This window comes from Panthera uncia, chromosome F1 (genome assembly GCF_023721935.1).
Source record: "Panthera uncia isolate 11264 chromosome F1, Puncia_PCG_1.0, whole genome shotgun sequence".
Taxonomy (NCBI): domain Eukaryota; kingdom Metazoa; phylum Chordata; class Mammalia; order Carnivora; family Felidae; genus Panthera; species Panthera uncia.
In genome coordinates, this window is record NC_064813.1 from 47,614,654 (window position 1) to 47,627,186 (window position 12,533).

General features: G+C 34.7%; 1 pseudogene; it reads left to right on the plus strand.

Annotated features, from left to right (window-relative positions):
• The first annotated feature begins 9,634 nt into the window (after positions 1 to 9,634).
• LOC125925982 (40S ribosomal protein S10-like) lies at positions 9,635 to 10,170 on the plus strand (annotated as a pseudogene).
• Positions 10,171 to 12,533: the final 2,363 nt, after the last annotated feature.

A 12,533-nucleotide genomic window follows, 5' to 3' on the forward strand; every position in this document is an offset into this window, starting at 1 on the left:
TGGCCACTAGTTACTTGTGTGTTGATTTATAAAATGATCACTCCTAGTCCTCATTCTCCTTGATTTCTCATACAATTATTTTCACTCCCCCTTTCTTGAAACACTTTCTTCACTAGGTCATGGGGCATTCTTCTATCTTGTTTTCTACCTTATTCTTAGTCCTCTTGGTTGTTTTCTGATATTCTCAAAGATAGACCTAGATTGAGTGTTCAGACCTATTCCCCTTCTCTGTTCTATGTCATCATCCATTTTTCTCTATAACATCATCAATCTTGTGATCTTATATTCTTTCAGCTCACTGAAGACTCCCAAATGTGTATCTCTAGTCTAGGACTCTATCTCGATCCTTACACTCAGCAGCCTATTTGACATCATTCCTTATATGTCTACCTAACACATGGCCAAAACCAGTCTTGACTTTTTTTTATATATTAAAAATAAGCTGCTCTTATATTATTCCCATATTGACAAATGAAAATCTTATGCTTTGAGTTATTCAAGTAAAAATCCTTTGAAACTCTTCCCTCTTTCCCCTCTTCCCTTCTATCCCACCCCTACCATTGTCCACATCTAATATGTCAGCCAGTTCTATCAATTTTACCTTAAATTTTTTCTTCTCCAAAACTCCATGGTCACTGACAATCTGAGCAATCCTAATTCTCACCTTAATTTTTGTGAAGGCTTCCTCAATGATCTCCCTGCTTTTTCTATTGCCCCCCCCCCATATGCTAGTTGATCTCTGTATAGAAGCCAAAGTTGTTAAATATGTTAGGTGTCCTATCCATACTCATATCTCACAGTGATTCCATATCACACAGGTACAGTTGGATCAATGACTGACCTGGCCATCCAGTTCAGAAACACTGTCAGCTTCATGACCACTTCTCCTCTCACTCTCCTACTTGATCACATGGATACAGGCACCCCTTGCCTCTGCTTTTTCCTTGAACACTAAAATGTCCCCTGTTCCATGTCTTTACACTGGATCTTCCCTTTACCTTGATAGCTTTCCCACAGATATCTACATGACTCCAGTACGCAATTACATTGCAGAAATATTGTGCCTGATCACAAGGTGCTGGGAGAGATCAACTTAAAGTATTAATTCAAAAGGTACATGCATCTACTAGCTTTCTAAAATACAAATTATTCTGAATTCTGAAACACATTTTGATCTAAAAGGCTACAGATGGAGGTGGTGCCTGGGTGGCTTAGTCAATTAAGCATCTGACTTCGGTTCAGCTCATGATCTCAAGATTCACAGGTTTGAGTCCTACATTGGGCTCTGTGCTGACAGCTCAGAGCCTGGAGCCTGCTTCAGATTCTGTATCTCCCTCTCTCTCTACCCCTCCCACAATTCCTGCTCTGTCTCCTTCTCTCTCAAAAATAAGTAAACATTAAAAGAATTAAAAAACAAAAGAGTACAGATGAGTATTGTATTCCTGTACAAGGATTATATACCCGACACCGTATATATTCTTATGAGGAATTTAAGGGTTTTATTCCTAAAGGTAGTTTTTATTAGATTTTTTTTCATAAGGACTGACATTAGAACCTAACCTCTATGTAAGATGCAATTCTCCTGGATTTTACCTAGATGCATCCCACAACCCTTCAGATCGTTGTTATTACCCTCATTTTTGGAAGACAAACTGAGACCTAAAATTGTATAACTAGTTTAAGATGACAAAGGTTAAGAAAAACTAGAATTAAATAAAAACAAAGTAAAACTTGCTCCAAAGTTGATCTTTGCTCAAAATCATTTTTGAAGCAATTATGAAAAATTTGCAATAACTATAAACTTTCTTGCAGTAGGTAAAATTTAGTCTATAACCTTTTAAGGCCTTTTTAATGAAATGAAGGTCATCATAATTAACAATAAATATTTTAAAAAGTTAATGTGAATCTCTTTTGTTGAATAAGTGAGACCTTTGGCGGGTACTGATTTGTTTTTATTCCTGTATACCTAAAACAGGAAGGAGTCGATAACAGTTTGCCCGGATAAATGAAAGACATTTATAATGCAGAAATATGTAAGATACAGCCTGTTCTCAAAGAAGGTAAAAGCTATTGATGAAAGTAAAAGAAACATCAGTCTTGTTTCAGGTTAAGCAATTCATTTGCTTATAATGTGACTTTTGGCCTTAACTTCATTTGCATGTTACATTATTATCACCCAAACAACTTCTGCAATTAATATGCTTCATTTTGCTTATTCTTTTTGAAGGACTTCATGGTTGATTTATGGCATATTCCATACATTAAAATAAATTCTACCCCGAAATTGATAGTGATTAATTAATAACATTAAGGTAGGTATTTTAAAATTTTAGTTTATTTTTTTGTGGCATTGCATATTTTAATTTCCTAGATGTGCTTGTAAAATATTTAGCATGATAGCATATCAGTTTGTGATAAATTGAGTCAAGAATTAGTTCTGAATTATTTTTCTACTTTTTAGATTAAAATAAGTATGTGAAATTAGTTTCCCCTGCTTAAGTTTCACCTTAGTATCTTAGACATTCATTTTTCCACTTTTCCTGCTCATTTCTGTTTTTCCTTATGAAACTTTCTGTGGCATTGAGAACACTTTGTTACAGATGTACAAGGCAATTCATACCAACCATTCTTGAAATTTCTAGTTTTACCTTCAGAGAGTAATAATGTAACAAGCAAATTAAAGAACCATGAAAGTAAGGAAAACAAGTTTATGTCAAAGGAATAAATGGTAGCAATTGAAAATGAGCCACCTGTTTCTCATTAAGCAGACAAGTGATGTGGCATATAATTCAGTGGCTAAAAAATGTATTTTGCATCCTAGGATCTCTCTTAATACTCTAATTTTAGGCTATTGAAAATGATAGCAAGGGAACAATGTACCATAACAGTCTCTTACAGGATCTTCAGTGTTGTGCAGAGATATCCTTAAAAACAGAAGTCATTTATCAAATGAGTATAGACACTGCTTCCTTTACTTCCATCCTAGAGTTACCCAGAGAAGGAAATCAGTAGCAATTCATAGAGATCATGTCATTCCATACCTTCTAGGAATGACAGTACCTTAAATAATTTCATGTAATTAGAAAACTTGATTGTATCAAGTGGGAGGTATAGTACCTAAGCAAATGATACCCAACCTGAACATCAGTTCAATTCATACCTCTAGCTCAGTGATTTTGATCGTAAATATACACACAAGTATTTTGATGTTTATTTAAAATAATGCTTTGCCAATAATGACTTCTTTCTAATAAAGTCTATCTGAAACCCTAAGGATATCATATTAACAAATGAAATGATAAAGTATGCACATGAATACAGGGCACAGATGCCCATATAAATCACACAGATTAGCAACAGAATTCCATGGTGGGAAGGTTGGGAGACATAGCAAGAGGAAAAGACAGGTAGTTTTCCCTCATCAGATTTTGATCTCCTTAAAATTAAAAGCAGTACTTACTTATTTGTGTAACAGTATCTTCTATTATGTAATAAAGGAATAATATTTAATTTCTTCACAGAAAAAAAATCCACGGTATCCATATTTAGTATCCATATCCAATATGGTATCCATATTTCTGTGCAATAAAGTTATTTATATGTAATATATTTTACCCCTCTAGTATCTACTCTCAAAAAATAACAATGTGTAAAATAGCCATCCAACTGCTGGTGGAATAATGGAAGAATGCCAGACCCTATCCAGTACAGAAAAGCAAACAAAATAGAAAAGCGGCACCTCCTCTTTATACCTTCCTGGACATATTGTCATTTTTCCCTTTGTAGCTTTGCTCATTTTTAATTATTTAAATGAACTGATTTCTCTTAAAACCTTTTGACCTTCTTTCCTCACTTTTCCCACCCTCCACCTCTCTACCTCTGTTAACCACCAATCTATTCTCTGTATCTCTGAACTTATTTTTGTTTTGTTTTTTTCTGATGCCTATCCTTTTATTTTTGTTTACTGGAGCATAGTTGACATACACTTTATATTACTTTAGCGTGTACAACATAGTGATTCAAAAATTCTATACATTATGCAGTGTTCATCATAATAAGAGTGATTACCATCTGTCACCAAAGTTATTGCAATATTGTTGGCTAGATCCTTCATGCTGTACTTTTCATCCCTGTGGCTTATTTATATTATAGGTTTAATATCTCTTACTGCCCTTCACCTATTTTGCCCACTCCCTGCCATCTCCTCTCCTCTGGCAACCACCAGTTTTCCCTGTATCTATGAGTGTTTGTTTTTAGATTCCGCATATAAGTGAAATCATGTGAAGTTTGTCTGACTTATTTCACTTAGCATTATACCCTCTAGGTCAATATATGTTGTCACAAATGGCAAGTTCTAATTCTTTTCTTAAAATATATTGTCAAATTAGCTAACGTACAGCGTATACACTGCACTCTTGGATTTAGGGGTAGATTTCCATAATTCATTGCTTACATACAACACCCAATGCTCATCCCAACAAGTGCCCTCCAATGCCCATCACCCATTAATGCCCATCACCCATTTTCCCCTCTCCCCTGTATGTCGCCCCCCCCCCCACCTCCGCCATCAACCCTCAGTTCTCTGTATTTAAGTCTCTTATGATTTGGCCAGATCTAATTCGTAATGGCTGAGTAATATTCCATTGTGTTTGTGTACCACATTTTCATCCACCAATGAACACTTAGGTTACTACCATATCTTGACTGTTATAAATAATGTTGAAATAAATATAGGGGTGCCTATTTCTTTAAATTAGTGATTGCATTTTCTTTGGGTAAATAAGAAGCAGTAGAATTACTGGATTTTAAGATATTTCTATTATTAATTTTTAAGGAAACTTAACACTGTTTTTCATAGTGGTGCATGATTAACATTCCCACCAACAGTGCACAAGGGTTCTCTTTTCTCCACATCCTTGCCAACATTTATTATTTCTTGTCTTTTTGATACTAGCCATTGCATCATATCTCATTGTGATTTTGATTTCCATTTCCCTGATGATTAGTGGTGTTAAGCATCTTTTCATGTATTGGCCATCTATGTCTTTTTTGCAAAGCAAAAATGTCTTCTGTCCATTTATTCATCAGATTTTTTTGGTGTTGAGTTATATACTTTGAGTATTAACCCTTTAATAGATATATCATTTGCAAATGTCCTCTCTCAGTAGGTTGTTTTTTCATTTTATTGATGGTTTCCTTTGCTGTATACAAGCTTTTTATTTTGATGTAGTCCCAATAGTTTATTTTTGTTTTTGTCCTTGTCTGAGGAGATATATCTAAAAAAATGTTGCTAAGATTGATGCAGTGTCCAAAAGATTGCTGCCTATGATTTTTATGGTTTCAGGTTACATTTAGGCCTTTAATCCATTTTGAATCCACTAAGAAAATAATCTAGATTCTTTCCTATTTATTTATTCATTTTGCAGATAGCTGTCCAGTTTTCTTAAACCATTTATTGAAGAGACCATCTTTCCCTCCCTTGTATATTCTCTTCTCCTTTATTGTAGATTAACTGACCATGTAAATGTGGGCTCATTTCTGGGCTGTCTGTTCTGTTCCATTGATCAATGTATCTATTTTTGTGGCAGTGCTATACTGTTTTGATTACTGCGTCTTTGTAGTATAGCTTGAAATCTGAGATTGTAATACCTCCAGCTTTGTTTTTCTTAAGATCGTTTTGACTATTAGGGATCTTATGTGGCTCAATACATTTTTGGTTTATTTTTTTTGTAGTTCTGTGAAAAATGCTGTTGATATTTGGGTAGGGATTACATTGACTCTGTAGATTACTTTGGGTAGTATGGACATTTTAACCATACTATGGTATGTATGGTTTATGATCAATTTATGATCATGGTATATCTTTCCATTTGTGTCATCATCAATTCTTTTCATCAATGTTTTACAGTTTTAAAAGTACAGACCTTTCACCTCCTTGGTTAAATTTATTCGTAGGTATTATTTATATGCTATTATAAAAGGGATTGTTTTCTTAGAGTTTTTTGCTACTTCATTATTCATTTATTGAAATGCAATAAATTTCTGTGTATTAGTCTTGTATTCCGAAACTTTACTGAATTCATTTATTCTAATGGATTTTTTTAGAGTCTCAAGGATTTTCTATAGTATCATGTCATCTGTGAATAGTGACAGTTTTACTTCTTCCACACCAATTTGGATGGTTTTTGTTTCTTGTCTGATTGCTGCAGCTAGGACTTCAGGACTATATTGAATAAAAATGATGAGAGTGGACAGCCTTCTGTTGGTTCAGATCTTAGAAGAAAAGATCTGTTTTTCACCACTGAGTATAATATTAGCTTTTGGTTGTCATATATGGCTTTTATTATGTTGAGCTGCATTCCCTCTAAACCCAGTTTCTCAGGAGTTTTTATCATGAAAGGATGTTGAATTTTATCAAATGCTTTTGTGCATCTGTTGAGATTATCATATGGTTTTTATAATTCATTTTGTTAATATAGTGTTTAACATTGATTTTGTAGATATTAAACCATCTTTGTATCCTAGGATCAAATCCCACTTGAACGTGGTATATGATTTTTTTTAATGTATCATTGAGCGTGGTTTGCTAATATTTTGTTGAGGATTTTTGCATCTATGTTTATCAAGGATATTGGCCTGTAGGTCTCTTTTTCTGTAGCGTCTGTGTCTGGTTTTGATATCAGGGTCATGCTGACCTTCTAGCCGACTCTGGACATTTTCTTTCCCCTTGTATTTTTGGTATAGTTTGAAAAGGATAGATATTAACTCTTTAATTTTTTGGTAGAATTCACTTGTGAAGCCATCTGGTCTTGGAGTTTTGTTGGGAATTTTGATTATTGATTCAACTTTCTTACTAGTAATTAGTCTGATCACATTTTTAAATTTCTTTTTCAGTCTTGGAAGATTATGTTTTTAGGAATTTATCCATTTATTCTAGGTTGTCTCATACTGGCATATAATTTTTCATAGTCTCATAATTCATATTTCTTTGGCGTCAGTTGTTACTTCTTTCATTTCTGATTTTTAGTCCCCTTTTTTCATAATCAATATGGCTAAGGGTTTATTTTATCTCTTCAAAGAATCAGCTCTTTGTTTCGTTGATCTGTTTTGTTTCTTTTTTAGTGTCCATTTCTATTCTGATCTTAATTTCCTTTGTTCTACTAACTTTGGACTTCATTTGTTCTTTTTCTAGTTTCTTTAAGGATAAAGTTAGATTACTCATTTTTTGTTTTGTTTTAGACTACACACATAAGAGGGATCATACAATATTTCTTTGAATTATTTCACTTAGCATAATGTCCTTGAGGTCCATCCATGTTGTCAAAAATGGCAAGATTTTGTTCTTCCATAAGGCTGAGTAATATTCTGCTGTATTAAAAAATATGTTGTATATACCATAACTTATTACTTTCATTCTGAAATTGCTTTCAAAACTTTTAATTTTATTAAGATTTTGTTAAGGTTTTTATTATTCCATGTCATTTATACACTTTATAGCAATGAATGTTTATGTTACATAAAAATCACTTTAAATTTATATTTACTAACACAGAATTTTGGAGATAATGTGCAGCTTTGATTTGTCATAAACATGTATCACCAATACCAATATTTTCTTTTTACCCAGTTCTTTCTCTATTTAAGATGAGTAATTTAAAAAAAAGTAGTGCTTAATTTTACAAGTCTGTATACTGTTTGTCCCAAGACTTCTTTTCTAACCCACTGTTACAGACTTTTTTTTTAATGTGTGTTTCATGGTCCCACTATATTTTTTGTGGGGGTGACAATTAAACTAAGTATTTACATCTGGACAGATATATCTTTGCTTATTAATAAAAATGTTGTTAAAATCAGCCTCCATAAATCAACTTCAGTATTTTCTTGGTGGTTCTGTCACAGTGTTGTAAAAAGCCTAAATTCAGATATCAGTTTATCTTTTTCCATGTTTTCTAAACATACATTTATATTTAGATATTGGTACTTTATTTTTATTTTTTTAATTTTTAATGTTTATTTATTTTTGAGATAGAGACAGTTTGTGCAGGGAAGGGGCAGAGAGAGGGGGAGACACAGTATCTGAAGCAGGCTTCAGGCCCCGAGCTGTCAGCACAGAGCCCAGTGCAGGGCCTGAACTCATGAACTAGGAGATCACGACCTGAGCTGAAGATTGACGCTTAACCAACTGAGCCACCTAGGCACCCCTAGATATTGGTACTTTAGGTAGTATAATGCATACATGTTATTTGTTTATAGTTGACCAGTATCTTTTGAGTGATGATGTAACATTTTGATAATTTCTCAAGTTACATCTATTGACTTCCCAAAGTAGAATTGAGCACTAAGTGAAACCAAGAAGAAAAATTACTTTTGTTTGGATTCTTTTAAAGTAGGCTCCACACCCAATGTGGGGCCTAAGCTCATGACCCCAAGATCAAGTCACATGCTCTACTGACTGAGCCAGGCAGGTGCCCCAATGGTTTTTTTTGTTTTGATTTTCTTTAAAGAAAAAATAATTGTAATTTCTTATAGCCCCTGCAGCCATATGCAAAGGATATGCATTGCCAAACTTTGGCCCATTGGATGGTATTGTATAGTCACTGTATTAGTTTGCCAGGCCTGCCATAACAAATTGCAAACCAAGAGGCTTCACACAACAAGAATTCATTATCTTCTGGGGTGCAGAAGCCTGAGATCAGGTGTTGGCAGTTCTAACCTCCCATGAAACCGGCAGGACAACTCTTCATTGCCTCTTCCTAGCTTTTAATGGTTGCCAGAAATTCTTTGCTTTCAGCTGTATAATTCCAATCTGTTTTTATTTCTACATGACATTCTTCCTAGGTGTCTTTTTTCACATGACCATCTTCTTATAAGAACACTAGTCATATTGGATTAGGGCCAACCCTACTCTAGAATGATCTCATTCTAATTTAATTGATTACATCTACAGTGACCCTATTTTCAAATAAGGTTATGGTCTCTGCCGTTCAGGGTTAGGACTTCAACATAACTTTTGTTTGTTTTTTTTGGCGGGGGATTGTGCATAATTCAAGCTATAACAAATAGCCAGCAAGGGAAGACTGAGTTTTACATTAAGACTTGTAACATATTCTCTATCCTACAAAGTACATATTGCACTGAATTCCATCGGCTTACTGAATACATTCTATGCTACAAAACTTATCAGTAGCCTTTGCTCTTTTTTTACTGGTGCTGTGGGTGCTACAAACAGATCTAGTGGTCGCTTGTGATCATGCTGTCTCTCTCCAGTGTGCCTATGTTCTGTCTACCTGGCATGTCATATCATTGCCACTTTTCCAAATTATATTCACTGTTAATAACTAGTGTATTCAGTATGCACTTTCTTAGTTGCCTCTAGCATGAAATAATTAACTCCTAAAATTTACAAGCATTTATTTGCATAGCAAATTATATTTATTTAATGTCTTATACTGTTATTACTTAAACAGGTGTTATGCACACACTTTTTCATTCTAAAAGTGCCTGGCCCAATACCTTTTGTATAACCATTTTTCAATATTTTACTGATGTATCATTAAACAGTGGAGGCAAAATATTGCATTGAAGTATCCAGATAAGCTTTTTGACCCTGGCTCTGGACATAGCAGCTGCTGAGATGTTGATGCCCAGGAAGAACTGAATTGCCATTTATGAACTCCTTTTCAAGGAGAGAGTGATGGTGGCCAGAAAGGATGCTCACATGCCTAAATACCTTGAGCTGGGAGACCAGAATGTGCCAAATCTTTACCTTATGAAGGCTTTGCAGTGTCTCAAATAGCGAGGCTATGTAAAGGAACAGTTTGCTTGGAGACATTATTACTGATAGCTTCCCAGTGAGAGTATCCCTTGTCGCCATGATTACCTCCACCTGTCCCCTGAGATTGAGCCTGCCACTCTATGCCATAGCTGTCCTGAGACTGGCAAGCCATGGCTCAAAGGTCTGGAGGGAGAGCTACTTGTAAGACTCTCATGAGGGGAAGCTGACAGAGACACCTACAGAGGAAGTGCTGTGCCCCCTGGTGCCTACAAGAAAGCTGTGGCCTTGGCTGGGTCAGCAACTGAATTCGAGTTTAGAGGAAGATTTGGTCGTGTGTGTGGTCAGCCACCTCAGTAAAGTTGGAGATTGTTTTGTGTTGAATAAATCCGTAGCCAGAAAAAAAAGTTAGAAATGTCAAGATAACTATTTCACTAGTTCATTTGGTACAGGTACATACTGGATAGGTAAATATAAGACTTAAAATTAGAGCAAAGACTCTTAAATTAGAATGCATTGTGTGTTTATAGACCAAAAAAGTCTGTTAGAAAAACTAGTGATAACATTTATTTAACTTGATTGTGTCTTTGCCATGCACATACTTGTTTATAGTATTATAATTTGCTAACATAAAACTTCTGTGATGTTGAAATTGCTTTATTTAAGGGGCTAAATGAGCAATGCTTTTAAAAAATCATTTTACTTGAGATATTATAAAATCCTACTTAAATACAAAATTGTGATAGTAAAAGGGATAAGTATTTTACAATTAGACCCAAATGTTAATATGACAAAGATTCAAATAATTCCATAACTGGAAAGATCTTTCATAATCTTTTAAAAATAAAAAAAAATAGTAGTTAATTCTTTTTTGCGGTAAGGCATTGTGCAACTGAAGAGAATTTAAGATAAAATTTATAGCAGGACTATTGAAACTTAATTTTCCTTGAATGTCATTTGTGTTTTCTTCCTTGCTATCTGTAAGTGGAATTTTACCCAATCTAAACCATTTCCTATTAATTCTAAGGTACCTAACCCCATACCAGGCCTCTAAAGGGAGCTATTTACATTTCACAAGCAAAGAAATTCGTTTTCAGGATGTTTCTATATTATGACAGCAAGATTAGTTCAAAAATGAAAAGTTCAGACAATCAACCAGCTGTTTCATATACAAAATGCCAAACATCTGGTTCTCTTGACTTTTTTTTTCCCCTCACTGACTTGATTGAAACAGCAGGGTTGATTGTGTTGTGCAAATATAGCCTCAGAGCAGGAAAATTAGGGAGAAAAAAAATCTTGACTTTATTGTAGATTTTTTTTTAAATCCCAGATTCAGAGAGTCTGAGGCTATAGTGTCAGCTATTTGAACAGACTGCCTTCTATTGTTTTCATAGTTGACTCAGTAAGATGTTTATGAAAGAACTCCAACTGCAAGATAATTTTAATTACCATAGTTATTAGCATTTCTGTTCCCCTGTTACCTTCAAAACATGCTTTTCTCAAGTCTAGACAAATGAACTAAAGACTGCTTAGATCTTCATTACAATCCCAGTTCCATATAGAAACCAGTGTTCTGCCTCAAGAGATGGCCATTTACTGGATAAATATTTGCATATTACAATGGATGTAGTATAAGACCCTATCTCATACTCCTGTATGAATGTGAAATGTAATCTGAGGCCATCAAATCAACGGAGTTGTAGTTATTCACATTTGTGATAATATGCTGTTGCCAGCACCTGCTATGCATTTCTTACACAGTTTAGTACCACTTGAGAGAAGTTGGGAACCATTAAAACGATAATTAGTATATTCATAACAAAAGTCAACAGACTGTCAGCTATCAACAGGAAAGCTGTAGTGAAATGATAGAGTGAAAACCCATAGACAGAGAAAGAAAAGGAAGGTATCAAAGGGAAATGAGAAGTAATAGGAGAAAGGCCTCAGACCAAAATCAAGACCATGCTTCAGTGGAAAATCCAGAAACATGTCCTATATAAAAATTAATCTATTTAATTATTTTGTCTACATAGTGAAGATTCCAAACAGCAATGCTTTTTTCATGCCTTGTGTGTATATATCTATGCATAATATTACTGAAATTGCATCAAAAGATAAAAGCAAGTTTAGTCTTATAGCACTTAAAGAAATGACCTTCAGTAGATAGTATTTGTAATTACCGGGTTAGGTTGTTATATTTTGCTCATCAAGTTGGAGATGAAAAGTGAAAAACCAAAACCCAAACTACAAATAGGAAAGAGGAAAGGAGAAAGAAATTTAATTACAGGTACCTTTTCAGTGCTTCCCATACTTGAGAATACATTTCTTCTAGCTTTCCAGCTGTGAAGGCAGCCATTGTTCTCAGGGGAGCTAATTATACTAAGAAGCTTGCCTTCCTGGTGGGCTCTAATAAACACAGTTCATTGCAGAACTTTACCAGTGTGTGTCAAAGACCCACAACTGTGTGTGGCTGATGCTAGGGGCATGCAGTACAAAGCTCTGTAATATAGCTGCAGTAAACAACACATACCATTACTAGGGAACTATAGGAATAGTACAGAGGCCTCAGGAATGGGAAGTTATGGTTTCATTAATGCTGAACTGTAGGGGTCAAAGAGCTAATGAAGGGGCTAAAGGGCTAATGATCCCACCTATGATAAACACTATTTACCACGTAGTCTTGAGCAGACTTCTATGTTAGCAGGAGTCGCATGGAGGGGACTGTGTTAGCCATCTGCTCACTGTTCTAGTTGCCATTTTT